The following is a 24,856-nucleotide window of genomic DNA, read 5'->3' as shown; positions in this document are numbered from 1 at the left end:
ATCGCTTCTCGGCCTTTTGGCTAAGATCAAGTGTAGTATCTGTTCTTATCAGTTTAATATCTGATACGTCCCTTATCTGGGGACCATATATTAAATTGATTTTTGGAGCAGGGAGATGGAATAGGGGCTTGCTCCGTCCACTCCACGCATCGACCTGGTATTGCAGTACCTCCGGGAACGGTGCACCCCTCATCTATAAATCTAAAAACAGCTTCATGTTTATAGCACAGGCTTTCGGTGCTTCATTTCTCACACCTCGCATCCAGCCGGGCGTGAGTCGATTCAAACTCGTCTGTTCTAAGGTAGCTGTTCAGCTCCCGCTCCCTATCCTTCTCTCGCCGTCTCTGTCTCTTGCGCACCTTGACACTTGCTCTCAATGTCATCCCCTCACCCCTGCTGCGTGCTGCACCGTCCCGCCAACGCCGGACCCCGATCACACCACATGGTGTCAGAATTTGGGAGTTGCAGCAACCGTAGCTGCCCACCAGCTTTTCCTACTCGCGAGCGACATTTCAGAAAAACAAGAGAAGGTCAACTGTGCTACGTTGCTGCATGCTGCTGGGGATGAAGCTATCTAGGGGTTCAGTCGTTTTGATTTTGATGACTTGAAAGAGAGATTTCGAGAACACTGTGAGCTAGGACAAAAATAATCGGGACGTATTTAAGGCACATGCTTTTCATCAGAGTGCAAGGGCAGGCGGAATCGATAGGTACGTATGTGACTGACCGGAAAAACGAGGCAAAGGACTGTGAGTTTCAGCCACTTTCCGATTCACTGAGCCGCGACAGAATCGTGTGTGCTATCACGACTGACTGAGTCAGAGGCAGGTTACTCAGAGAGTCAATTCTCACTGGGAAAAGCAAAGAGACAGCACTAACTCGACAACAGCACGTGAGAAAACGTAGAACAAACAAACCAATGTTTGCTGACCGGAACTGGCCTGGAAAGATAATAAGGCAGGTAGGAGCACTGCAGATTATCCGGCACCTGGGCTGTGTACGCAGGGACTGGCACAACACCCCCTTGCCTTCTTTTGCACTACTTTGCTGCCTCAGCCAGAACTGGCAGCATTCTAAGTCAGTCTCACACAAGCAGCGTGGGCCAGCTGTCTGTGACAACAAATTCCAAAGACTCACAACCCTCTGAGAGAAGACGTTTCTCCTGATCTCACTCTTAAATTGGTGCCTCTTTATTCTGTTCAGTTCTAGACACTCCCATGAGGGAAAATGTCCTCTCAGCATTTACCCTGTCGAGCCACGTAAGAATCCAATATGTTTCAATAAGATTGTGTCTCATTCATTTCAACTCAGGATCTACACTCATCTGGAGGTAGGGTTTACCGGGCTCAATTTTACTGAAAAGCTGACCTCCGGCTAGTTCAGCAAATAGGTCGTTGAGCAAAGGGAAAGGAAACCGCCTAGCACACACCAGCAGGTGAACTGTTGCAGCATGATATTGCGGCTCCGGAACTCAATCCCTCTACGAATGAAACCCAACAGCCTTCTTAACAGCACTATCCACCTGGGGGTGGCAACTTTCAGGGATCTATGTACATGGGACTCCAAGATCCCTCTGCACATCCACACTACCAATAATCTTTCCATCGACCCAGTACTCTGCCTTCCAGTTATTCTTCCCAAAGTGCATCACCTCACATTTAGCTGCATTGAACTCCATTTGCCACCTCTCAGCCCGATTCTGCAGTTTGTCCAAGTCCCCCTGCAACCTGTAACATTCTTCCACACTGACCACTACTCCACCGACTTTAGCGTCGTCTGCAAATTTACTAATCCATCCACCTATGTTATGCCTGCGTCTAAGTCATTTATAAAAATGACAAACAGCAGTGGTCCCAAAACAGACCCTTGTGGCACACCACTAGTAACCGGACTCCAGGCTGAATATTTTCCATCAACCACCACTCGCTGCCTCCTTTCAGAAAGCCAGTTTCTAAGCCAAACTGCTAAATCACCCTCAATTCCATGCCTCTGCATTTTCTCCAACAGCTTATCAAAGGCTCCAGGCGTCCTGCCTGTCCACCCCATTGAAAACAATAGCGTGCTTCTTTAGAATTCTTGATCGGTCACTCAGAATTTTGACACTCAGTTGAGTTTGATTCTGTCCAACTACATTCTTGCCCATAAAGCTGTAAGATTTCCTTTGATGACGCGCAGGCTGTGTCTTCAGACTCACCGTATAACTGAACGTACCCACTGTGAAAGCACCACTTCACCTGTGTGTGTTCCTCGCGCAGTTTCTGAAGGTTGCAGCGCAATGTGACTCAGCCGTATCAACGAAACCGGTGTCCACCTCCATTCTTACCGGTTTGCCGTTCAGTAAGGGAGCGACCGGGGCGTCGGCAGGTATCGCCAGTATCTGTAACCACAACACCTCATTGGTTTGTGCGTCAGGGCTTTTGTCTTCTTGCCCTTTTTGTACCATTTAGGATTTCTTCCTGTACTTTCGCTGCAGGTTATTGGTACTTTCACCCCCGAGCGCACCCACTTAGTATATTCTTTTTTAATGCTGCAGTTTCTGCACACAGCTTCTTTCTACCAGCAATTTGCTGCTGCCTGACATGTGTTTCCACAGCAGTGGCAGTTTTGTGTCTGCGTTGGTGCTTGTCATGTTGCGGCTGTACAGGATATTGGTTTGGCCACTTGGAATATTGCGTGCAATATCGGAAAGATGTTGTGAAACTTGAAAGGGTTCAGAAAAGATTTACAAGGATCTGGCAGGGTTGGAGGATTTGAGCTATCAGAAGAGGTTGAATAGGCTATGGCTGTTTTCCCTGGAGCGTCGGAGGCTGAGGGGTGACTTTATATAGGTTTACAAAATTATGAGGGGCATGGATAAGGTAAATACGCAAAGTCTTTTTCCCTGGGGTCAGGGAGTCCAAAACTGGAGTGCATAGGTTTAGGGTGAGAGGGGAAAGATATAAAAGAGACCTAAAGGGCAACTTTTTCATGTAGAGGGTGTTACGTGCATGGAATGAGCTGCCAGAGGATGTGGTGAAGGCTGGTACAATTGCAACATTTAAGAGGCATTTGGATGGGTATATGGATAGGAAGGGTTTGGAGGGATATGGGCCAAGTTTTTTATTAGATTACTTTTATTTTATTAGATTACTTAGTGTGGAAACAGGCGCTTCAGCCCAACAAGTCCACACCGACCCGCTGAAGAGTAACCCACTCAGACCCATTCCCCTACATTTACCCCTTCACCTAACACTACGGGCAATTTAGCATAGACAATTCACCTAACCTGCGCACTTTTGGACTGTGGGAGGAAACAGTATATGGAGCACCCGGAGGAAACCCACGCAGACACGGGGAGAATGTGCAAACTCCATAGAGTCAGTCGCCTGAGGCGGGAATTGAACCCAGGTCTCTGGTGCTGTGAGGCAGCAGTGCTAACCACTGTGCCGCCCCCAAGTGTTGGCAGGTGGGACTAGGATGGGTTGGGATATCTGGTTGGCAAGGACGGGTTGGACCAAAGGATCTGTTTCCGTGCTGTACATCTCTATAACTCTAAATGGACTGAGGAGAGCTAAGAGGAGGCACGAGAAAAGCTTGGCAAGAAGGATTAGGGAGAACCCAATGGCATTTTACTCAGATGTGAGGAATAAGAGAGTGGTCAGGGAGAAGGTGGACTGATCAGGGATAGCGTAGGGAACTTGTGCATGGAGTCTGAGCAGATAGGGGAAGCCTTAAATGAGTTTTTTGCTTCAGTTTTCACTAAGAAAAGGGACCTTGTTGTGAATGAGAACTTTGAGGAGCTGGGATACAGGCTTTACCAGATCAAGATTGATGAAGTTGATGTGCTGGAAATTTTGGCAAACATTAAGATTGATAAGTCCCCAGAGCCAGACCAGATTTGTCCTAAGCTACTCCAGGAAGCGAGAAAGGAGGTTGCAAAGCTGCTGGCAAAGATATTCGCCTCCTCACTCTCAACGGGAGTCGTACCGGAGGATTGGAAGGAGGCGAATGTTCCTTTTTTCAAGAACAGTAATAGGGAAATCCCTGGCAATAACAAACCAGTCAGTCTTACATCTGTGGTCAGCAAAGTGTTGGAAAGAATTCTGAGGGATAGGATTTATGACTATTTGGCAAAGCACAGCATGATTAAAGGCAGACTGCATGACTTTGTGAGGGGCAGGTCATGCCTCACGAATCTTATTCAGTTTCTTCGTGGAGATGATAAGACAGGTCGACGAAGGTTCCCCACGGTAGGCTCATTCATAAAGTCAGGAGGTATGGGAAACAGGGAGATTTGGCTATCTGGATTCAGAATTGATTGGCTGACAGAAGGCAGAGAGTGGGTGTAGATGGAAAGTATTCTGCCTGGAGGTTAGTGGTTTATGGGGTTCCACAGGGCTGTGTTCTTGGGCCTCTGCTCTTTGTATCTTTTATAAATGACCTGGATGAGGAGGTTGAGGAGTGGATTAGCAAATTTTTCAATGACACAAAGGTTGGAGGTGTCGTTGATAGTATCAAGGGCTATTGCAGGCTGCAGCACAACATAGAAGCATGCAGAGCTGGGCTGATGGAGTTCAACCTGGATAAATGTGAAGTGATGCATTTTGGAAGGCCGAACTTGAATGCCACATATAGGATTAAAGACAGGATTCTTGGCAGTGTGGAGGAACAGAGGGGTCTGGGTATGCAAGTACATAGCTCCTTCAAGGTTGCCACCCAAGTAGATAGGGCTGTGAAGAACGCATATGGTATTTTGGCTTTCATTAACAGGGAGATCGAGTTTAAGAGCCATGAGGCTTTGCTAAAGCTCTACAGGTCCCTGGTGAGACCATAGTTGGAATATTGTGTCCAGTCGATGGGAGAGGCCATTTTGGATTTGGTGCTCGGAAATGAGCCAGGACAGGTGTCAGATCTCGTAGTGGGACAGCACTTTGGTGAAAGTGATCACAACTGCCTCACATTTAGCATAGCCATGGAGAGTGAAAGGAGCAGTTACAAAGGGAAGATATTTAATCGGGGAAAAGGAAATTATGACACTATTAGACAGGAGTTGGAAGTACAGACTGGGAGCAATTGTTCCACAGAAAGGGCACAGCAGACATGTGGAGATTATTTAAGGAGCAGTTGTTGCGAGTGATGCACAAATTTGTTCCTCTGAGACAGGTAAGAAGGGGTAAGATTAAGGAACCTTGGATGACGAGAACAGGGGAGCTTCTCATCAAAAGGAAGAAGACAGCTTACAGAAGGTGGAGGAAGCAAGGATCTAGCACAGCTTTAGAGGATTACAGACTTGCCAGAAAGGAGCTCAGAAATGGACTGAGGAGAGCCAGGAAGGGAGACGAAAAAAGCTTGGCAAGAAGGATTAGGGAGAACCTAAAGACGTTTTAACTCATATGTGAGGAATAAGAGAATACTCAGTGAGCAGGTAGGGCCAATTAGGGATAGCGGAGGGAACATGTGCGTGGAGTCTGAGCAGATAGGGGAAGCCCTAAATGAGTTCTTTGCTTCGGTTTTCACCAAGGAAAGGGAACTTGCTGTAAATGAAAACTTAGAGGAGCTGGGATACAGTCTTGACCAGATCAAGATGAATGAAGTTGATGTGCTAGAAAGTTTGGAAAACATTAAGACTGATAAGTCCCCAGGGCCAGATCAGATTTATCCTAGGCTGCTCCGGGAAGCAAGAAAAGAGGTTGCTGAGCCACTGTAGAGGATATTTGCCTCCTCATTCTCCACAGGAGTTGTACCGGAGGATTGGAAGGAGGCAAGCATTGTTCCACTTTTCAAGAAGAGGAATATGGAAATCCCTTGCAATTACAGACCAGTCAGTCTTACGTCTGTGGTCAGCAAAGTTTTAGATTAGATTAGATTAGATTACTTACGGTGTAGAAACAGGCCCTTTGGGCCAACAAGTCCACACCGACCTGCCGAAGCGCAACCCACCCATACCCCTACATTTACGGGCAATTTAGCATGGCCAATTCACCTGACCCGCACATCTTTGGACTGTGGGAGGAAACCGGTGCACCCGGAGGAAACCCATGCAGACACGGGGAGAACGTGCAAACTCCACACAGTCAGTCGCCTGAGTCGGGAATTGAACCCGGGTCTCAGGCGCTGTGAGGCAGCAGTGCTAACCACTGTGCCACCGTGCTGCCCATTCTGAGGGATAGGATTTAGGATGATTTGGCAAAGCATAGTGTGATTAATGGCAGTCAGCACGGCTTTGTGAGGGGCAAGTCATGCCTCACAAATCGTATTGAGTTCTTTGAGAGGTGTCAAGACAGGTCGACAATGGTCGAGCAATGGATGTGGCGTGTATGGATTTCAGCAAAGCATTTGATAGGGTTCCCCACAGTAGGCTCATTCATAAAGTCAGGAAGTATGGGATACAGGTAGACGTGGCTATCTGAATTCAGAATTGGTTGGCTGACAGAAGGCAAAAAGTGGTTGTAGATGGAAAATATTCTGCCTGGAGGAGTGTTGAGTGGCGTTCTTGGGCCTCTGTTCTTTTGAGTTTTTATAAATGACTTGGATGAGGAGATTGAGGGATGGGTGAGTAAATTTGCAGATGACACTAAGGTTGGAGGTGTCGTTGATAGTATCGAGGGCTACTGCAGGCTGCAGCGCGACATAGACAGGATGCAGAGCTGGGCTGAGAAATGGCAAATAGAGTTCAACCTGGATAAATGCGAAGTGATGCATTTTGGAAGGTCGAACTTGAATGCTGAATATCGGATTAAAGACAGAATTCTTGCCAGAGTGGCGGAACAGAGGGATCTGGGTGTGCAAGTACATAGATCAAAGTTGCCACCCAAGTGGATAGGGTTGTTAAGAAAGCATATGGTGTTTTGGCTTTCATTAACAGAGAGATTGAGTTTAAGAGCCAGGAAGTTTTGCTGCAGCTCTACAAGTCCCTGGTGAGACCACACTTGGAATATTGTGTCCAGTTCTGGTCGTCCTACTATAGGAAAGATACAGAGGCTTTGGAGAGGGTGCAAAGAAGGTTTAGCAGGATGCTGCCTGGACTGGAGGGCTTGCCTAATGAAGAGAGGTTGACTGAACTTGGAGTTTTCTCTCTGGAGAGAAGGAAGAAGAGAGGAGACCTGATCAAGGTGGACAAGATACTGCGAGGAATGGATAGAGTCAATAGCCAGAGACTTTTACCCAGGGCAGGATTGATGGCTATGAGCGGTCATAGTTTTAAGATATTAGGAGAAAGGTATAGAAAGTTTCTTCACGCAGAGAGTTGTGAATGCATGGAATGCGTTGCCAATGGTGGTGGTGGAAGCTGAGTCGTTAGGGACATTTAAGCGACTGCTGGACATTCACATGGATAGCAGTGAGTTGAGGGGTGCATAGGTTAAGTTATTTTATTTTACATTAGGATTAACCTATGGCACAAAATCGTGGGCCAAAGTGCCTGTTCTGTGCTGTACCTTTCTATGTTCTCACTGGATTGCAAGTTTGGGCTTTTCTCTTTCCCTTTTCATAGTGTTTAGAATTTCTTCCTATACTTTCACTGCATGATATTTGTATTGTCTTCCTCAAATACACCCACTTAATATATTCTTTTTTATGTTGCAGTTTTTGCACATAGCTTCTTTCTACCACCAATTTATTGCTGCATGACATGTGTTTCCAAACCAGTGGCAGTTATGTGTCTGCGTTGGTGTTTGTCCCTGGGCCACCATTTTGTGAAGTGTTGAGCTTCCTTTGTAATGTTAAAAGATTAAGTTGTACTATCTTTCCGGACATTAATGTAATGTTAAAGGGTTAAACTATAGTGTCTTTCTCCAAGAAGCTGAATATTCTGGAAGTGGGTGGGGGCGACATTCTGTCTCAGAAACAGCATGCAGGAATGTGGATGACTATCCGGAATTGATTTGCGTGTATTGTTGGCAAATCTAAAATGGTTAGAGTACATTTAGACAAATGGGACAGATATTTGATACATGGGGTCTTTGGTACCAGTTAGGAAATATTTGTCACGACAATCCACATGACAGGTTAAATTATCGAAGATTGAGCGCTCGATTGAGCAAGATATTGGGAAATGAACAATGGCCATTGGGGGGATCTTGGATCTAGATAAATGTTCAAAAGCAGAGGCAGAGGTGTGGAAGTCTAATATTTTGCAAAAATGGAAAGATTTAATTACTAATTGGAGGATGGTGGCCACCTGATTAAATGAAAAATCGTGTCAAATTTCTTTGGAACACACTGCTAAATGTAAGAATGATAAAGGGAAAACCCTTCGTTAGAAGGTTTTGAAGGCTTTATGTGAAATGTATGAACTTAAATCAAAGCCTACTAAAGACAAAAGTGAGAAAACTGTCTCTCATGCACCACTGGACATGTCTGGACTCCAGACTTTATTTGATAGTGGGGAAGATTCCGACAGAAATGATGCTGGTTCTCCAAGCATGTCCACTATTTTACAACGTCAGGGGACACCCCGCTTCAGAAAAAGATATGTGGCAGAAATATTGCTGTATGCAATCCTGGTCACTGGCATACCCCAGCCAGACAAAACGCCTTTGTTCGTTGACAATTTATACACAGACACTCACTTGGGAAATGGAGGAGTGAGCGCTCTTATTACAAACATGGTGGAGCCCACACCTAAATGAGACAGCTGAACAAAGGGCCAGACATTGTCTTGTATGCCAGAAGGTTAACCCAGGGAAACCGTTTCGATGTACCAAAGAACTCCAGTCCCAAGTGGCCCCTTCAACACTTTACAACTGGACTTTATAGAATTACCACGAGTGCAATGGTACAAATATTGCCTTGTCATCATAGATACATTCAGCAACTGGATACAGGCTTTCCCAACAACTAATAACAAACAACTAAATGGACCCAAATTCTCCTAAAATAAATAATCTCCTGCTTTGGCATGCCTCAATGATGATCACCTGATAATGGAAAGATTAACCAAGAACTGTGTACCTTACTCAACATTGACCAGCAGTTCTATTGTGTACATCATCTAAAGGCAGCGAGAATAGCAGAATGTGTAAGTGGAATTCTGAAGGACAAAGTTGCTAAACTCATTCTAGAAACAGGACTGAATTGGCTAAAGGTTCTGTCCCCTCACCCTGTACCACATACGCATTACTCACCAAACCGGTACTGGTCTCACAGCAGCTGAAATAATGTGTGGTCACCCTGGACGAACTTCATGGGGCAGCAACGATGCTCCATCACCCCAGGTTGATCTGCATATAATGGAAGATGAAATGCAATGTTATTTCAAACAACTAACGATGTCTTGAAAGTCTCTCCACTTAAAGGTGAAGGAAACCACTAAACCACCCCCGATCGCGACAGTGACTAGAAAGGAGTAAAGACTGGCGAGTGGGTCCTACTCCGAAGCTGGGACCCCACTGGAAAGGACCATTCTAGGTGTTGTTCCGAATGCTCACCTCAGTGAAAGTCAAGGGAAAAGATTGTTGGATTCACCTGAGCGACTGTAAACAGTGGAAGATGCACCAAGGGAAGAAAGAGGAAAAGGACTAAGAAGGACTGATTAAAAACTTTAATCTGTACTTCTGTATTGCCGGCTCTGCTATCGATACACCGTGTGTCTCTAAAGTTGCCTCCAGTAAGATGACAGGATAGGGTTACCAAGGGAGATTAATAGTATTATGATGGGCTTAGCAGGGATATGTCTACTTCTCCTAGGAGAAAGTGAGGACTGCAGATGCTGGAGATCAGAGCTGAAAATGTGTTGCTGGAAAAGCGCAGCAGGTCAGGCAGCATTCAAGGAGCAGGAGAATCAATGTTTCGGGCATGAGCCCTTCTTCTACTCCTCTCCAACCAGGGTACCAAAGGGAGAGTCGAGATTTGAAGGCTGGGTAGACGTAAACAGGTCAATCATTTGTGCAGGAGAGACATTCTCACTTATACCAATGAGCAAGGGAACCCGTTTGGGATATGGAATGTTACTAAAATCGATTACTGCAATGGATTGCTTGTCCAAACAGTGGAAGCAGTCATATTATAAACATTTAAGGTGCATCTTGATAGGCACCTGAACAGGAGGACAGAAACCACATTAGGGCAACAAGTAGCATGTCTTAAAAAAAAAGAGTAGGAATCAGCGCAGTCTTGGTGGGCTCTGTTCCTGTGCCATTTTGTATCATGGATCCGATAGTGCCAAAGTCACCTGCCATGTGTATACAATTTGGTGAATTTTGCAAATATCTTAGAGCTAGCGCTGTGACGGTGACCTTATAGCACATAGAACATTACAGTGCAGTATAGGCACTTCGGCCTTCGGTGTCACGCTGACCTGTGAAACCAAACTGAAGCCCATCGAGACCTGTTAGCAATGTTGTGCTGGATCCACTACCTTTCATCATTTGTATACCTGTAAATGATTTAGTGACATCAAGATGTAGTGGTGGACAGTAAAGAAGTTAGCTCAGAGTACAACAGGGTCCTGATCAGATGGGCCAAGGACTGGCAGATGGAGTTAAATTTAGATAAATGTGAGATGCTGAATTTTGGAAAGGCAAATCAGGGCAAGACTTATACACTTAAGGGTAAGGTCCTGGGGAGTGTTGCTCAACAAAGAAACCATGGAGTGCAGGTTCATAGTTCCTTAAAGTGGAGTTTCAGGTAGATAGGATAGTGAAGAAGATGTTTGAAATGCTTTCTTTATTGGTCAAAGCTTTGAGTATAGGAGTTGAGAGGTCATGCTGTGGCTGTACAGAACATTAGTTAGGCCACGTTTGAAGCATTGTGTGTAATTGTGGTCTCCCTCCTTTGGAAGGATGTTCTGTAACTTGAAAAGGTTCAGAAAATATTTACAAGGATGTTGCCATGGTTGGAGGGTTTGAGCAATAGGCAGAAGCTGAATAGGTCGGGGCTGTTTTCCTTGGAGCATCGGAGGCTGAGGATTATAAAATAGAAGTTTATAAAATCATGAGGGGCATAGATGGGGAAAATTGACAAGGCTTTTTCCCTGGGTTCACAATTTTACTGCTCCTCGGATGCTGCCTGAACTGCTGTTCTCTTCGAGCACCACTCGAATCCAGAATCTGGTTTCCAGCATCTGCAGTCATTGTTTTTTCCCTGGGTTGGGGGACTTGTGGGTTGCACGGTGGCACAGTGGTTAGCACTGCTTCCTCACAGCGCCAGAGACTTGGGTTCATTTCCCGCATCAGGCGACTCTCTGTGTGGAGTTTGCACATTCTTTCTGTGTCTGCGTGGGTTTCCTCCCACAATCCAAAAATGTGCAGCTCAGGTGAATTGGCGAGGCTAAATGGCCCGTAGTGTTAAGTGAAAGGGTAAATGTAGGGGAATGGGTCTGGGTGATTTGCGCTTCGGCAGATCGGTGTGGACTTTTTGGGCTGAAGGGCTTGTTTCCACACTGTAAGTAATCTCCAGAACTAGAGTGTATAGGTTGAGGATGAGAGGGGAAAGATTTAAAAATAACCTAAGGGGCAACTTTTTGACGCAAAGGGTGGTGAGTAAATGGAATGAGCTGCCAGAAGAAGCGGTGGAGACTGGAACAATGACAATATTTAAAAGGCAGCTGGATGGGTACATGAAGAGGAAGGGCTTAGAGCGGTATGGGCCAATTGCTAGTAAATGGGACTAGATTAATTTAGGACATCTGGTCAGCATGGACTATTTGGACTGAAGTGTCTTTTTCCATGCTGTACATCTCTGTGACTCGAAATGTGCTGCTACACTATTTAAAGTCATCGAGGGATTCACTTGAGCCCGATAGCAGTTTCTTTTTCCTGACTAGAGCTTCAATATCCCTCGTCAGCAAGGGATCCTTATACCTGTCAGTTTTTCTCTTTACCCTAACAGGAACATACTGTCCCTTGACTCTTCAAATTGCACTTTTAAGAGGCTACCATTTGCCAGTCGTTCCTTTTCCTGACTTGCATTAGTCATTCTCCAGTCCTCTGGTACTTCACCTGAGGCCAGAGAGGAATTAAAAATTTTTGTCAGAGCTCCCGCAATTTCCTGCCCTTCTTCCTGCAGCAACCTGGGATGATCCCACTGCTCCACTATAGAATTATTTGCAAGGAACTGTTCCCAGTTCACTTTGGCCAGTTCCTGCTTTATTTTAATAAAATATGCCTTCCCCCCCATTCAAAGTGTTTTTTGCAAGCCACAACCTTTCCACTTGCCCTTTTCATTTGAACCATGTTGTTTTCACTATCACGAAAATGTTCCCCTACTGCTACATCAAACACTCATCCAGCTTCTTTCCCAGAATCAGATCCAGCACTGTGCTGTCCTAAATTGAGCCTTCTACATGTTACTACAAACAAAACTATGCTGGATTCCATTCCAACAAATCACCCCCTCTAAACCCTTTCACTCAGTATTCTCAATGCAGCCTGTCATAAATGCTTAGCCTTATCTTTGCACTAATGTGATAAGGTCCTCCATAATTGAGGATGGAGATATTTGTACAGCCTTCTCCTCTAGAGAATTGTTTAATTGTCTGCCTCTATTCACGACCAGACATGGTAAATTGCAGAGCTTAGGTCTGAACTGTTGGTTGTGAAATCTCTTGGCCCTGTCTATCATTGTGTGCAATTCTGGTCTCCCTCCTATCAGAAGGATGTTGTGAAACTTGAAAGGGTTCAGAAAACATTTACAAGGTTGTTGCCAGGATTGCAGGGTTTGAGCTACAGGAAAAGGCTGAATAGGCTGGGACTGTTTTCCCTGGAGTGTCAGAGGCTGAGGGCTGCCCTTAAAAATCATGAAGGACGTGAAAAGAATGTCTTTTCCCCAGGGTGGGTCCAGAACCAGAAGGTGAGAGGGAAAAGATTTAAAAGGGGTATAAGGGGCAATATTTTCACACACAGGGTGTTGCATGTATCGAATGAGCTGCCAGAGGAAGTAGTGGAGGCCGATACAATGACATTCAAAAGGTATCTGGATGGGTATATGAACAGGAAGGGTTTAGAGGGATATGGGCCAAGTGTTGACAAATAGGACTAGATTAGATTAGGATATCTGGTTGACATGGGTAAATTAGACTGAAGGGTCTGTTTCCATACTGTATATCTGTATGACTATCTGCTGTTTAGCAAATAACTGTATTTTGTCACTTTATCATGCAGACACATCATTTGTAGGTGTGCCCAGTGCTGCACCATTGAACCTCGTAATTGTTCGATCCCTTGGTTTGATGAGTATGCTGGGCCATGCGATTACAAATTGCCTTAGAGTACAATTTGATTGATGGCCAACAGCACCTCATGGATGTCCAGAATTGAGTTGCAAGATCTGTCAGAAATCTATTGCATTTAGCAATGTGATAATGCTGTACAATAGGATGAAAGATAATCTCAATGTGGTGTTGCAACTTTGTCTCCACAAGGATTGTAGAATGATCATTGCTAGGATGAAGTCAAGTAAATTTTTTTCCATGTTGTTCATTCCTTATCACTTGTGCAGTCCCAGGCAGGAGGAAGCTCTGTGCTTTAGGGTCAGCTCAGTAAGTGGTGCTGATGCCAAGCCACTCTTGGTGGTTAACACTGAAATGTCCCACAGCCTCCCTGACATTACAAGTGCTGGACATCGCTTTTCCAGTTAATTATCTGTCGGTGGGCCCCACATTTCTGGTTGGTCTTTTATTCTCTGCCTCACACTCTGATAACTCACCCTTGTCTCCTCGATGGCCTCCCATTGATCACCCGAGCGCTCGCGACTTTAATTTTAGCGCCAAGACCAACCGTCAGATCCTGTCTCCATGGCAACTCCCGCCACCAACCGCCGGCGGGTATTTAAGGCGCGGCCGGTAACGCCCTTTCCCCAGAGACGGCCCCGTGCGGGAGAGAGTGAGTGATTTAAAAAGCAGAGATTAAATTAAACAAAGACGGTGACAGGGCGGGAGGTAGGGGACAGGGGAGGATGGGGGAAAGGCTAAAGGCTGCGTGTGGCCGCCAGAAAAAGATAAATTTTTAAGCAAAAAATATCCCCAAGTGGTAAAGGCGCTGGAGGTGGATGGGGGGGGTACTCTGATTTGAAATAATATTTCTCCAACAATTGTGTTGGTGACTAAAAACTGGCCACAAGCAAGAACAAAAGGCTTTTCTCATCCTGGCATGTGATACTATTCTGTCCTAGTTTTATTAAGAAAATTTGGGGTTTTAAAGTGAGGTACATAAGATAATGTTTGCCCATTCAATCTTGTTCCAATGTCACAAACATTTGAATGTTATAGTGGCAGCTAGACTAGTTAAAAATCAGACAGCACTAGGTTTATAGCCCAACAGGCTTATTAGTAGTTGCAGCCTTTAGATGCTGCTCTTTCATCAGGTAGTTGTGGAGAAGAATCATAAGACACAATTTATAGGAAAAGATTAGTGTCATGCATCTGAAAAGAGACATTGAACAAACTTAGATTGCTGTTAAGTCTTTCACTTTTAGAATAAGTTGCAGGATTTGGTTCATTTGTCTAGGTGGAATTTAGACATTAATTCAGCTCAAGGTTTTTGTCTGGGGACATTGGTTCAAACATGACCATGGCAGCTGGTGGAAGTTGAAAGTTAATCCTCATAATGATGTCCTGAACACTTCATTTTTAAGTGAAAAGACCCATCTGGATCACCAATGACCCTTTTTAAAAGAGGGCATGGCTTTATTTCGTCTGCCCTGCGTGTTCCACAGCAATGTGGTTGACTATCCTCTGACATGGATCAACGATTCATGCAACACAAGTGTCAGGGGAGATAGGAAAAAAAATCTTAAATGCTGACCTTGCCAGCAACATTCCATGGATAAGGTTCCACAGATTCAAGCTTGGGGGTAGGCAGTAACAAACTAAGGGGACAGCATAAAAAAGGCTGACTACCCAGTACTGCATAGAAGAAATGAAGATGTCACAAGTGTCTTGGTTGAGATGTGCTTCAATGTATAAGGGAAAATGGCATTTCTGCCACTTGTATGAAAAACAGTCTCTCTCACCTGATCCCTAGTGGATACTGGTTTTAAGGTGGTGTCTGCAATACATTCTCTCGTGATTCAGACCCATTGCAGGCATCAATGTAACAAGACTTGAGGACAAAAATGCATTCAAGAGTCTAAGCAATAGACAAGGATTGTGGCCACTCTGGCCATCCCAATAAGACTATCAAAATATCTCTAGAAGGATTTCTCCCAATACAGTGATTTTAGTTGTAACAATGCTGGAAATCATCATAGTGTAGTCTTTCTTAAATTTGTTTCTCCTGATCTTTCAAAAACACCAGAACAAATGGATGACACTGGACTCAGTTTTCACCTTTCCAATGTCTGTGAATAACTAGAGGAGGGGGAATGAAAAAATTATGTAGTTGCCAATAAAGTAAAATTGATCACATACACATTTAGCCCTTATTAAAATTCATTCATGGGCTGTAGATGTCATTGGCCGGCTAGCATTTATTACCCACCCTTAACTGCCCTCTGGAAAATTGACAAATCACTTGCTATGGGTCTGGTGTCAGTTTATGAATTGACAGTTATGGGTTGCGAGGGTAGTGGTGCTGGAAAAGTGCAGCAGGTCAGGCAACATCCGAGGAGCAGGAAAATCAACGTTTCAGGACAAAAGCCCTTCAGGGAATTATGGGTTACTTTGCCATCTTTACATATTGCCCACAAAGACCTCGGGTTGACATAGGGACACTGCTCATGTTCAGCTGATTTGTGACTATTGCAAGATGTTCCTTCATAATCCACTTTGAGTCTGAATCAAAGCCACTTCAAGGGTTTTGTCTCATTCCACTTATCCGAAGATGTATATTTGACAACTGGGGATACCCTCTGAAATGATTCTGGTCAAAATTTTAGGCAACTCCTTTTGTGTTTTGGATACCCAAGTGATCTGTGAATTATACTCTGACCTGCAATGCTTAATACAAATGCTGGAAAAGTCTGTACTGCATCATTTGAAGTGTATGCTATGACAGTTTATGTAGTCCTGGATGGTGTTGCACATCAACTGTTGGAGTGTACTTCTTCTCTAAAGCAGAGAGAGTTCCATTACACTAGTACAACAATCCTATGCATCAATTGGCAACAGTCTTGTGACATGTTTGCGAGTAACAAGAAATTAATTTATTTAAGCTGCTAACCCTCCCTTCTGTCCAGGTTTGAGCAGTCTATTCTTTTTTGAAACCCCTGCACCAACTTTAATTTTTTTGTCTCCTTTCCTGGGTTTGTGTCAGTCCTACAGTACAGAGATGCCCTTTGGTCCAAACTGATTCATGCTGACCAAAGTGTCAGTCCACGCTAACCCCGTTTACCTGCAGGTTAGCCCATATCCTTCTAAATATTTCTTATCCATGTATTTGTCCAATATCTTTTTAAATGTTAATGTCCACCACTTTGGTTGGCAGCTCATTCAATATGTGTACCACCTTCTGTCTGAAAAGAAATTTCCCCTCTGGTTCCCATTTATTCTTTCACCTTACCTTAAACTGATGACCTCTAATCCTTGGTTTCCCCAACCCTGGTGAAAAAGACTGCATTCACCCTATCCATGCCTTCATAGACTTCTAAGATTCCCCTTCAGTCTCCTATGCTGTAAAGAAAATCAGAGTTGAAAAATGTAGTGCTGGAAAAACACAGGCCAGGCAGCATCCAAGGAACAGGAGAATCAACGTTTCGGGCATATTCCCTTCTTCAGGAATGAGGCTGGTGCGCCAAGCAGGCTGAGATAAAAGGTAGGGGGGAGGGAATTTGGGGGAGGGGTGCTGGGAATACGATAGGCGGAAGGAGGTGAAGGTGATAGGCCGGAGAGGGGGTGGGGGGCGGAGAGGTCGGGAAGAAGATTGCAGGTCAAGAGTGTGGTCCTGAATCCGGGGGTTTGGGACTGAGATAAGGTGGAGGGAGGGGAAATGAGGAAGCTGGAGAAATCTACATTCATACCGTGTGGTTGGAGGGCTCCTAGGCAAAAAATGAGGTGCTCTTCCTCCAGGCGTCGTGTGGCCAGGGTCTGGCGATGGAGGAGGTCAAGGACCTACATGTCCTTGGCGGAGTGGGAGGGGGAGTTAAAGTGTTCAACCATGGGGCGGTTGGGTTGGTTGGTGCGGGTGTCCCACAGGTGTTGCCTGAAACGTTCGGCAAGTAGGTGGTCTGTCTCCCCAATGTAGAGGAGACCGCATTGGGTGCAGCGGATGCAGTAAATGATGTGTGTGGAGGTGCAGGTCAATTTGCAACGGATATAGAAGGATCCATTGGTGCCTTGGAGGGAGGTGTGGGTGCATTTTTGCATTTCTTGCGGTTGCAGGGGAGGGTGCTGGGAGTGGAGGTTGGGTTGGTGTCGGGGTGTGGACCTGATGAGGGAGTGGTCTCTCTGGAACGCTGATAGGGGAGGGGAGGGAAATATATCCCCGCTGGTGGGGTCTGTTTGGAGATGGCAGAAATGACGGAGGATGATATGATGTATCTGGAGGATGGTGAGGACCAGTGGGGTTCTGTCCTGGTGGCGATTGGAGGGGCGGGGTTCAAGGGCGGACGTGCGGGAAGTGGAGGAGATGCGGTGGAGAGCATCGTCAACCACATCGGAGGGGAAATTGCGGTCTTTGAAGAAGGAGGCCATCTGGGTTGTTCGGAATTGCAATTGGTCCTCCTGGGAGCAGATGTGGCGGAGGCGAAAGAATTGAGAATATGGGATGGTGTTTTTTACAGGGGGCAGGGTGGGAGGAGGTGTAATCTAGGTAGCTGTGGGAGTCGGTCGGTTTGTAGTAAATGTGTTGAGTCGGTCGCCCGCGATAGAAATGGAGAGGTCTAGGAAGGGGAGGGAGGAGTCTGAGATGGTCCAGGTAAGTTTGATGTCGGGGTGGAAGGTGTTAGTAAAGTGGATGAACTGTTCAACCTCCTTGTGGGAGCACGAGATAGCGCCAATACAATCATCGATGTGGCGGAGGAAAAGGTGGGGGGTGGTGCCAGTGTAGCTGCGGAAAATGGACTGTTCCACATATCTGACCAAGAGGCAGGCATAGTTGGGGCCCATGCGGGCGCCCATGGCTACTCCTTTGGTTTGGAGGAAGTGGGAGGATTGGAAGGAGAAGTTGTTAAGAGTGAGGACGAGTTCAGTCAGTTGAAGGAGGGTGTCAATGGAAGGGTAGAACATAGAACAATACAGCACAGAACAGGCCCTTCGGCCCACGATGTTGTGCCGAACATCTATCCTAGATTAAGCACCCATCCATGTACCTATCCAATTGCCGCTTAAAGGTCGTCAATGATTCTGACTCTACCACTGCCACGGGCAGCGCATTCCATGCCCCCACCACTCTCTGGGTAAAGAACCCACCCCTGACATCTCCCCTGTACCTTCCACCCTTCACCTTAAATTTATGTCCCCTTGTAATACTCTGTTGTACCCGGGGAAAAAGTTTCTGACTGTCTACTCTATCTATTCCTCTGATCATCTTATAAACCTCTATCAAGTCACCCCTCATCCTTCGCCGTTCCAACGAAAAAAGGCCGAGAACTCTCAACCTGTCCTCGTACGACCTATTCTCCATTCCAGGCAACATCCTGGTAAATCTTCTCTGCACCCTCTCCAAAGCTTCCACATCTTTCCTAAAGTGAGGCGACCAGAACTACACACAGTACTCCAAATGTGGCCTAACCAAAGTCCTGTACAGCTGCAACATCACTTCACGACTCTTGAATTCAATCCCTCTGCTAATGAACGCTAATACACCATAGGCCTTCTTACAAGCTCTATCCACCTGAGTGGCAACTTTCAAAGATCTGTGTACATAGACCCCAAGATCCCTCTGTTCCTCCACCTGACTAAGAACTCTACCGTTAACCCTGTATTCCACATTCTTATTTGTTCTTCCAAAATGGACAACCTCACACTTGGCAGGGTTGAACTCCATCTGCCACTCCTCAGCCCAGCTCTGCATCATATCCAAGTCCCTTTGCAGCCGACAACAGCCCTCCTCACTGTCCACAACTCCACCAATCTTCGTATCATCTGCAAATTTACTGACCCACCCTTCGACTCCCTCATCCAAGTCATTAATAAAAATTACAAACAGCAGAGGACCCAGAACTGATCCCTGCGGAACTCCACTTGTAACTGGGCTCCAGGCTGAATATTTGCCATCTACCACCACTCTCTGACTTCGACCAGTTAGCCAGTTTTCAATCCAATTGGCCAAGTTTCCCTCTATCCCATGCCTCCTGACTTTCCGCATAAGCCTACCATGGGGAACCTTTTCAAATGCCTTTCTAAAATCCATGTATACTACATCCACTGCTCTACCCTCATCCACATGCTTGGTCACCTCCTCAAAGAATTCAATAAGACTTGTAAGGCAAGACCTACCCTTCACAAATCCGTGCTGGCTGTCCCTAAGCAAGCAGTGTCTTTCCAGATACTCATAAATCCTATCCCTCAGTACCCTTTCCATTACTTTGCCTACCACAGAAGTAAGACTAACTGGCCTGTAATTCCTGAGGTTATCCCTATTCCCTTTTTTGAACAGGGGCACAACATTCGCTACTCTCCAGTCCCCTGGTACCACCCCCGTTGACAGTGAAGACGAAAAGATCATTGCCAACGGTACTGCAATTTCCTCTCTTGCTTCCCACATAATCCTAGGATATATCCCGTCAGGCCCGGGGGACTTGTCTATCCTCAAGTTGTTCAAAATGTCCAACACATCTTCCTTCCTAACAAGTATCTCTTCTAGCTTACCAGTCCGTTTCACACTCTCCTCTTCAACAATACGGTCCCTCTCGTTCGTAAATACTGAAGAAAAGTACTCAGTCAAGACCTCTCCTATCTCTTCCGACTCAATACACAATCTCCCACTACTGTCCTTGATCGGACCTACCCTCATTCTCGTCATTCTCATGTTTCTCACATATGCATAAAATGCCTTGGGGTTATCCTTGATCCTATCCGCCAAGGATTTTTCATGCCCTCTCTTAGCTCTCCTAATCCCTTTCTTCAGGTCCCTTCTGGCTATCCTGTATTCCTCCACTTCTCTGTCTGAACCCTGTTTCCTCAACCTTATGTAAGCCTCCTTCTTCCTCTTTACTAAACATTCAACCTCCCTCGTCAACCAAGGCTCCCTCACACGACCATTTCTTTCCTGCCTGATAGGTACATACATATCAAAGACGCGTCGTATCTGCTCCTTGAAAAAGTTCCACATTTCCACCACATCTTTCCCTGACAGCCTATGCTCCCAACTTATGCTCCTCAAATCCTGTCTTACAGCATCATAATTTCCCTTCCCCCAATTGTAAAATCTACCCTGTTGTGCGCACCTATCTCTCTCCATGACCAAGGTGAAAGTCACAGAATTGTGGTCACCATCACCAAAATGTTCACCCACTAACAAGCCCATCACTTTCCCGGCTCATTACCGAGTACCAAATCCAATATGGCCTCCCCTCTGGTTGGACAATCTACATACTGAGTTAGAAAAGCTTCCTGGACACACTGCACAAACACCGCCCCATCCAATCTACTTGATCTAAAGAGCTTCCAATCAATATTTGGGAAGTTGAAGTCACCCATGACTACGACCCTGTGGCTTCTGCACCTTTCCAAAATCTGTTTCCCAATCTGTTCCTCCACATCTCTGCTGCTATTGGGGGGCCTATAGTAAACACCCAACAAGGTGACTGCACCTTTCCTATTTCTGACTTCAGCCCATACTACCTCCAAAGGCAGATCCCCCTCAAACTTCCTTTCTGCAGCCGTTATACCATTTCTAATTAGCAATGCCACCCCCCCTCCTTTTTTACTACCCTCCATAATCTTACTGAAACATCTGTAACCAGGAACCTCCAACAACCATTCCTGTCCCTCATCTATCCACGTTTCCGTGATGGCCACAACATCATAGTCCCAGGTACCGATCCATGCCTTAAGTTCACCCACCTTATTTCTGATACTTCTTACGTTGAAGTATACGCACTTTAGCCCATCTCTGTGTCCGCAAGTATTCCCTGTCAGTGCTACGTTCTCCACAGCCTCCCTACATTCTTGGACATCCTGAAACACAGCTAGCTTACTTGCTGGACTACAAGTCCGGATCCCATCCCCCTGCCAAATTAGTTTAAACCCCCCCGAAGAGTGCTAGCAAACCTACCCCCCAGGATATTGGTGCCCTTCTGGTTCAGGTGCAACCTGTCCTGTTTGTACAGGTCCCACCTTCCCCAGAATGCAGTCCAATTTTCCAAATACCTGAAGCCCTCCCTCCTACACCATTCTTGCAGCCACGTGTTCAACTGCACTCTCTCCCTATTTCTTGCCTCACTGTCACCTGGCACCGGCAACAACCCAGAGATGACGACTCTGTCTGTCCTAGCTTTTAGCTTCCAGCCTAACTCCCTGAGTTCTTGAATGACCTCCCCACCCCTCTTCCTACCTATGTCGTTGGTGCCCATGTGCACCTCGACTTCTGGCTGCACACCCTCCCCCTTAAGGATTCTGAAGACATGGTCCGAGACGTCTCGGACCCTGGCACCCGGGAGGCAACAAACCATTCGAGAGTCTCGCCCATGTCCACAGAACCGCCTGTCCGTACCTCTAACTAGAGAGTCTCCTATAACTAGCGCTCTCCTGCTCTCCCCCTTTCCCTTCTTAGTCTCAGAGCCAGACCTCACGCCACTGACCCCTTCACTGCAACTTACACCTGCAAGGCTGTCCCCTCCAACAGTTTCCAAAGCTGTATACCTATTTTTTAGGGGAACGACCACAGGGGAACCCTGCACTGCCTGCTTCTTCCCCTTCCCACCTCTAACTGTTACCCAGCTACCTCTGTTCTCTGGCGTAACTATGTCCCTGTAGCTTCTATCAATACTGTTTGGATCGACGGGAGAGGAAGAAGCGGAGGGCTTGGAGGCCTTCATGATGGGGGATGGAAGTGTATAGGGACTGGATGTCCATCGTGAAGATAAGGCGTTGGGGGCCGGGGAAGCCTGAAGAAGGGCTTGTGCCCGCAACGTCGATTCTCCTGCTCCTCGGATGCTGCCTGGCCTGCTGTGTTTTTCCAGCACGACATTTTTTAACTCTCGTCTCCAGCATCTGCAGTCCTCACTTTCTCCCTATAAAGAAAAACAGCCTGGCTTGTTCAATCTCTCTAAATTTCAGTCCCTTGGGTAAGATATTGCATTGATAACATTGAACTGTTTGCTCAAAAAACTGAGCTTAAAGTACAAATGTCAAATGTACTTCAGGTGGTCTGTCTGCTGCAACCATAGAGTGAAGTGATGGTGCTGGATTGGGGTAGATTAGGTCAGAAGTCACATGACATTAGGTTATAGTCCCAAAAGATTTATTTGGAATCACAAGCTTTCAGAATACTGCTCTTTTTGTCAGGTTGGATTATAATCTGGTGTTTTATGATGATTTCTGACCATAACCATTCAGCAGTGTTCTACTTTGTTTCAATCACTTGATGATTCACCAAAATGTCCATGGCAGTGGAATTTTTCTTCAAGCTTACGATGACTGTTGCTTGTAGAGGGGGAAAGAAGCCACCTGAGAAATCTTCTCTGCATTTTATACGGATCACGTCTTGGGTTTGAGAGCAATGGCATTAGCCCTTACTCCAGACATTATCAGATGGGATGCTTGTATCCTAACACTAATGAAACCCATGAGTGAAGCAAGTGACAAGCATACGAGGCTGAAATGTGAGCCTACCAGCTATTTACATTGATCAAAGCTTTCTAGTAAGAAACCCTGGGGACTGAGAATTGATGCTTGTATTTTGAAGAGTTGCAAATTCAAATTTCATCCTCCAATGGTATTTTCTTCTAATCCATTTCAATGGTGGTGGAAATCAACTAGAGATGGGGCTGTTCCATAGGGGCTTTGAGAATAGATAAAATAGATAAAGTGATGTGTTTTGTGGTTTTTCAAGCTACTGTCAATTTTTGGGGTGTTCCTTGTTAAATATATTATGGCCAGGGCAGGAGAGAGAATCAACTGACCACATCCTGTTGAGACCTGCTTCTATCACCAATAGGACAGTCGTACTAGCAGAGGCTGTAACACTTCATTTCCATTGGCAAACAAGATTTGGATTTGATGTAGCTCCAGTGCACCTCTGCAATTGATTTGTAGTCCAGACTTTTCAGGACCATGTACCACAAAACTGGATTCTTGGACAGCAAGAGATGAAGCAGTTGAATTTATTGTCAAGTGTACCAAGGCACAGTGAAAAGCTTTGTATTGCGAGCAATACAGACAGATCACATAGTTAAGGAGCATCGATAAGTAAATAATAGGTAAACCAGCAAAAACAAAAACACAGGTGCCGGCGAATGTTAAGAGTTTGAGTCCATTCAGTATTCTAACAACAGTTTCAAATGTTTCAAAACTGGTTGGTGCGTGTGTTCAGGCTTCTATACCTTCTCTAGTGCTGAGTGTTAGAATTGTCCCCAAGCTTATTGATAGTTTCCTGACCCACTGGCCACAGAGGATCCAATTGTAGATAGTGGGGCTAAGTCCGAGATCACTCAAATAATCAGTCTCAAGGGGTTAATAGTGTTGCAGGCTGAACTGTAGTCAATGAGTAGGATTCTTACATAACTGTTCTTGATATGAGGGAGTATTTAAGGGCATGTGATATGGCATCTGAAGTGGATCCATTGGTCCGACAGACAAATTTGGAGTGGGTCAAGAGTAGTGGAGGAGGCCGGAGTTCATTAATGCCATGACTAGCCTTTCAAAGCACTTCATGGCCACTAAAGTTAGGACCACTGGGCAGTCGTCATTGAGACATGCTGTATGGGTCACCTTAGGCACAGGGATGATGTTGGCCCTCTTGAAAACAGGCAGGGACAGTGGCCTGCTGCAGGGAGAGGTTGAAGATGTCCGAGAAGACCTCTGTCAGTTAATCTGCGCATGCTGAGTGCATGGCCTGGTACTCCGTCTGGTCCCTTCGCTTTCCTTGGATTTACATAAAGGAAAATTGATCTGACCTCAGATGCAGTGACTGGGATAGGAGTTGTCAGAATAGGTGTTACCTCTCCGCCGAAATTCTGCTTAGTGAGCAGAGAAGGCATTGAGACGATCTGGGAAGGATGTGTCATCGTCTGCTATCAGGTGTATGTATGCTGTCATGTTTAGCTTTCCTCCAGTTCTTAAAAGGTTAGCATTGCACGTTGAAAGGATGACTGAAATTCCCCCAGAGGTGCTGTCCCATCTTTATGCATGTTGCCATAAAATAATATTGGGAATGAGGATTTGTGCCTAAGAAAAAGGGGCACTACTCATGTCCAGCTGGTTTTTGATGATTGCAAGATGTTCCTCCGTTATTCCTTTTTTGTTCTGCATAGTCTGAGTCTAAGCCACTTCGTTTTCTTTTCTCCTCCCACTTATCCACAACAACTAGGGTGCGCTCTTGAAATGGTTGCTTAACAGGTCATGGTATATTTTTTCGACAACTCCTTGAGTATCCAAAGCACTAAAATAGCCTGTGGGAAGTATAATAGTTGAGGCTGTGCACTTGGCAGTGGGGATAAATCACTCCGAATATAGTGTCTGGAACAGGGTTTGAAGATGAGCAAGTTTCTGCTCAGCTGCAAATGCCTGACAACCCTCCTGAAGCAAGAGATGCCAAATCTCAGCAGCAACTGCAATGCAACAGCTGTTCCCCCAGAAGTGGCGACCATAGAACATAGAACATAGAAAGATACAGCGCAGTACAGGCCCTTCGGCCCTCGATGTTGCGCCGACCGAATCCTACCTAACCTACACTAGCCCAATAACTTCCAAATGCCTATCCAATGCCCGCTTAAATGACCATAAAGAAGGACAGTTCACCACTGCTACTGGCAGGGCATTCCATGAACTCACAACCCGCTGTGTAAAGAATCTACCCCTAACATCTGTCCTATACCTACCACCCCTTAATTTAAAGCT

The 24,856-nt window shown here is 45.8% G+C and overlaps 1 non-coding gene across 1 annotated transcript; it reads left to right on the top strand.

Moving 5' to 3' along the window:
* LOC132816274 (U2 spliceosomal RNA) lies at positions 1 to 191 on the top strand. The gene has a single exon (XR_009644767.1). It is a non-coding gene; the product is annotated as a U2 spliceosomal RNA (small nuclear RNA).
* Positions 192 to 24,856: the final 24,665 nt, after the last annotated feature.

Source organism: Hemiscyllium ocellatum, chromosome 5, assembly GCF_020745735.1.
Source record: "Hemiscyllium ocellatum isolate sHemOce1 chromosome 5, sHemOce1.pat.X.cur, whole genome shotgun sequence".
Lineage (NCBI taxonomy): Eukaryota > Metazoa > Chordata > Chondrichthyes > Orectolobiformes > Hemiscylliidae > Hemiscyllium > Hemiscyllium ocellatum.
This window is presented reverse-complemented; position numbering and strand designations above follow the sequence as displayed.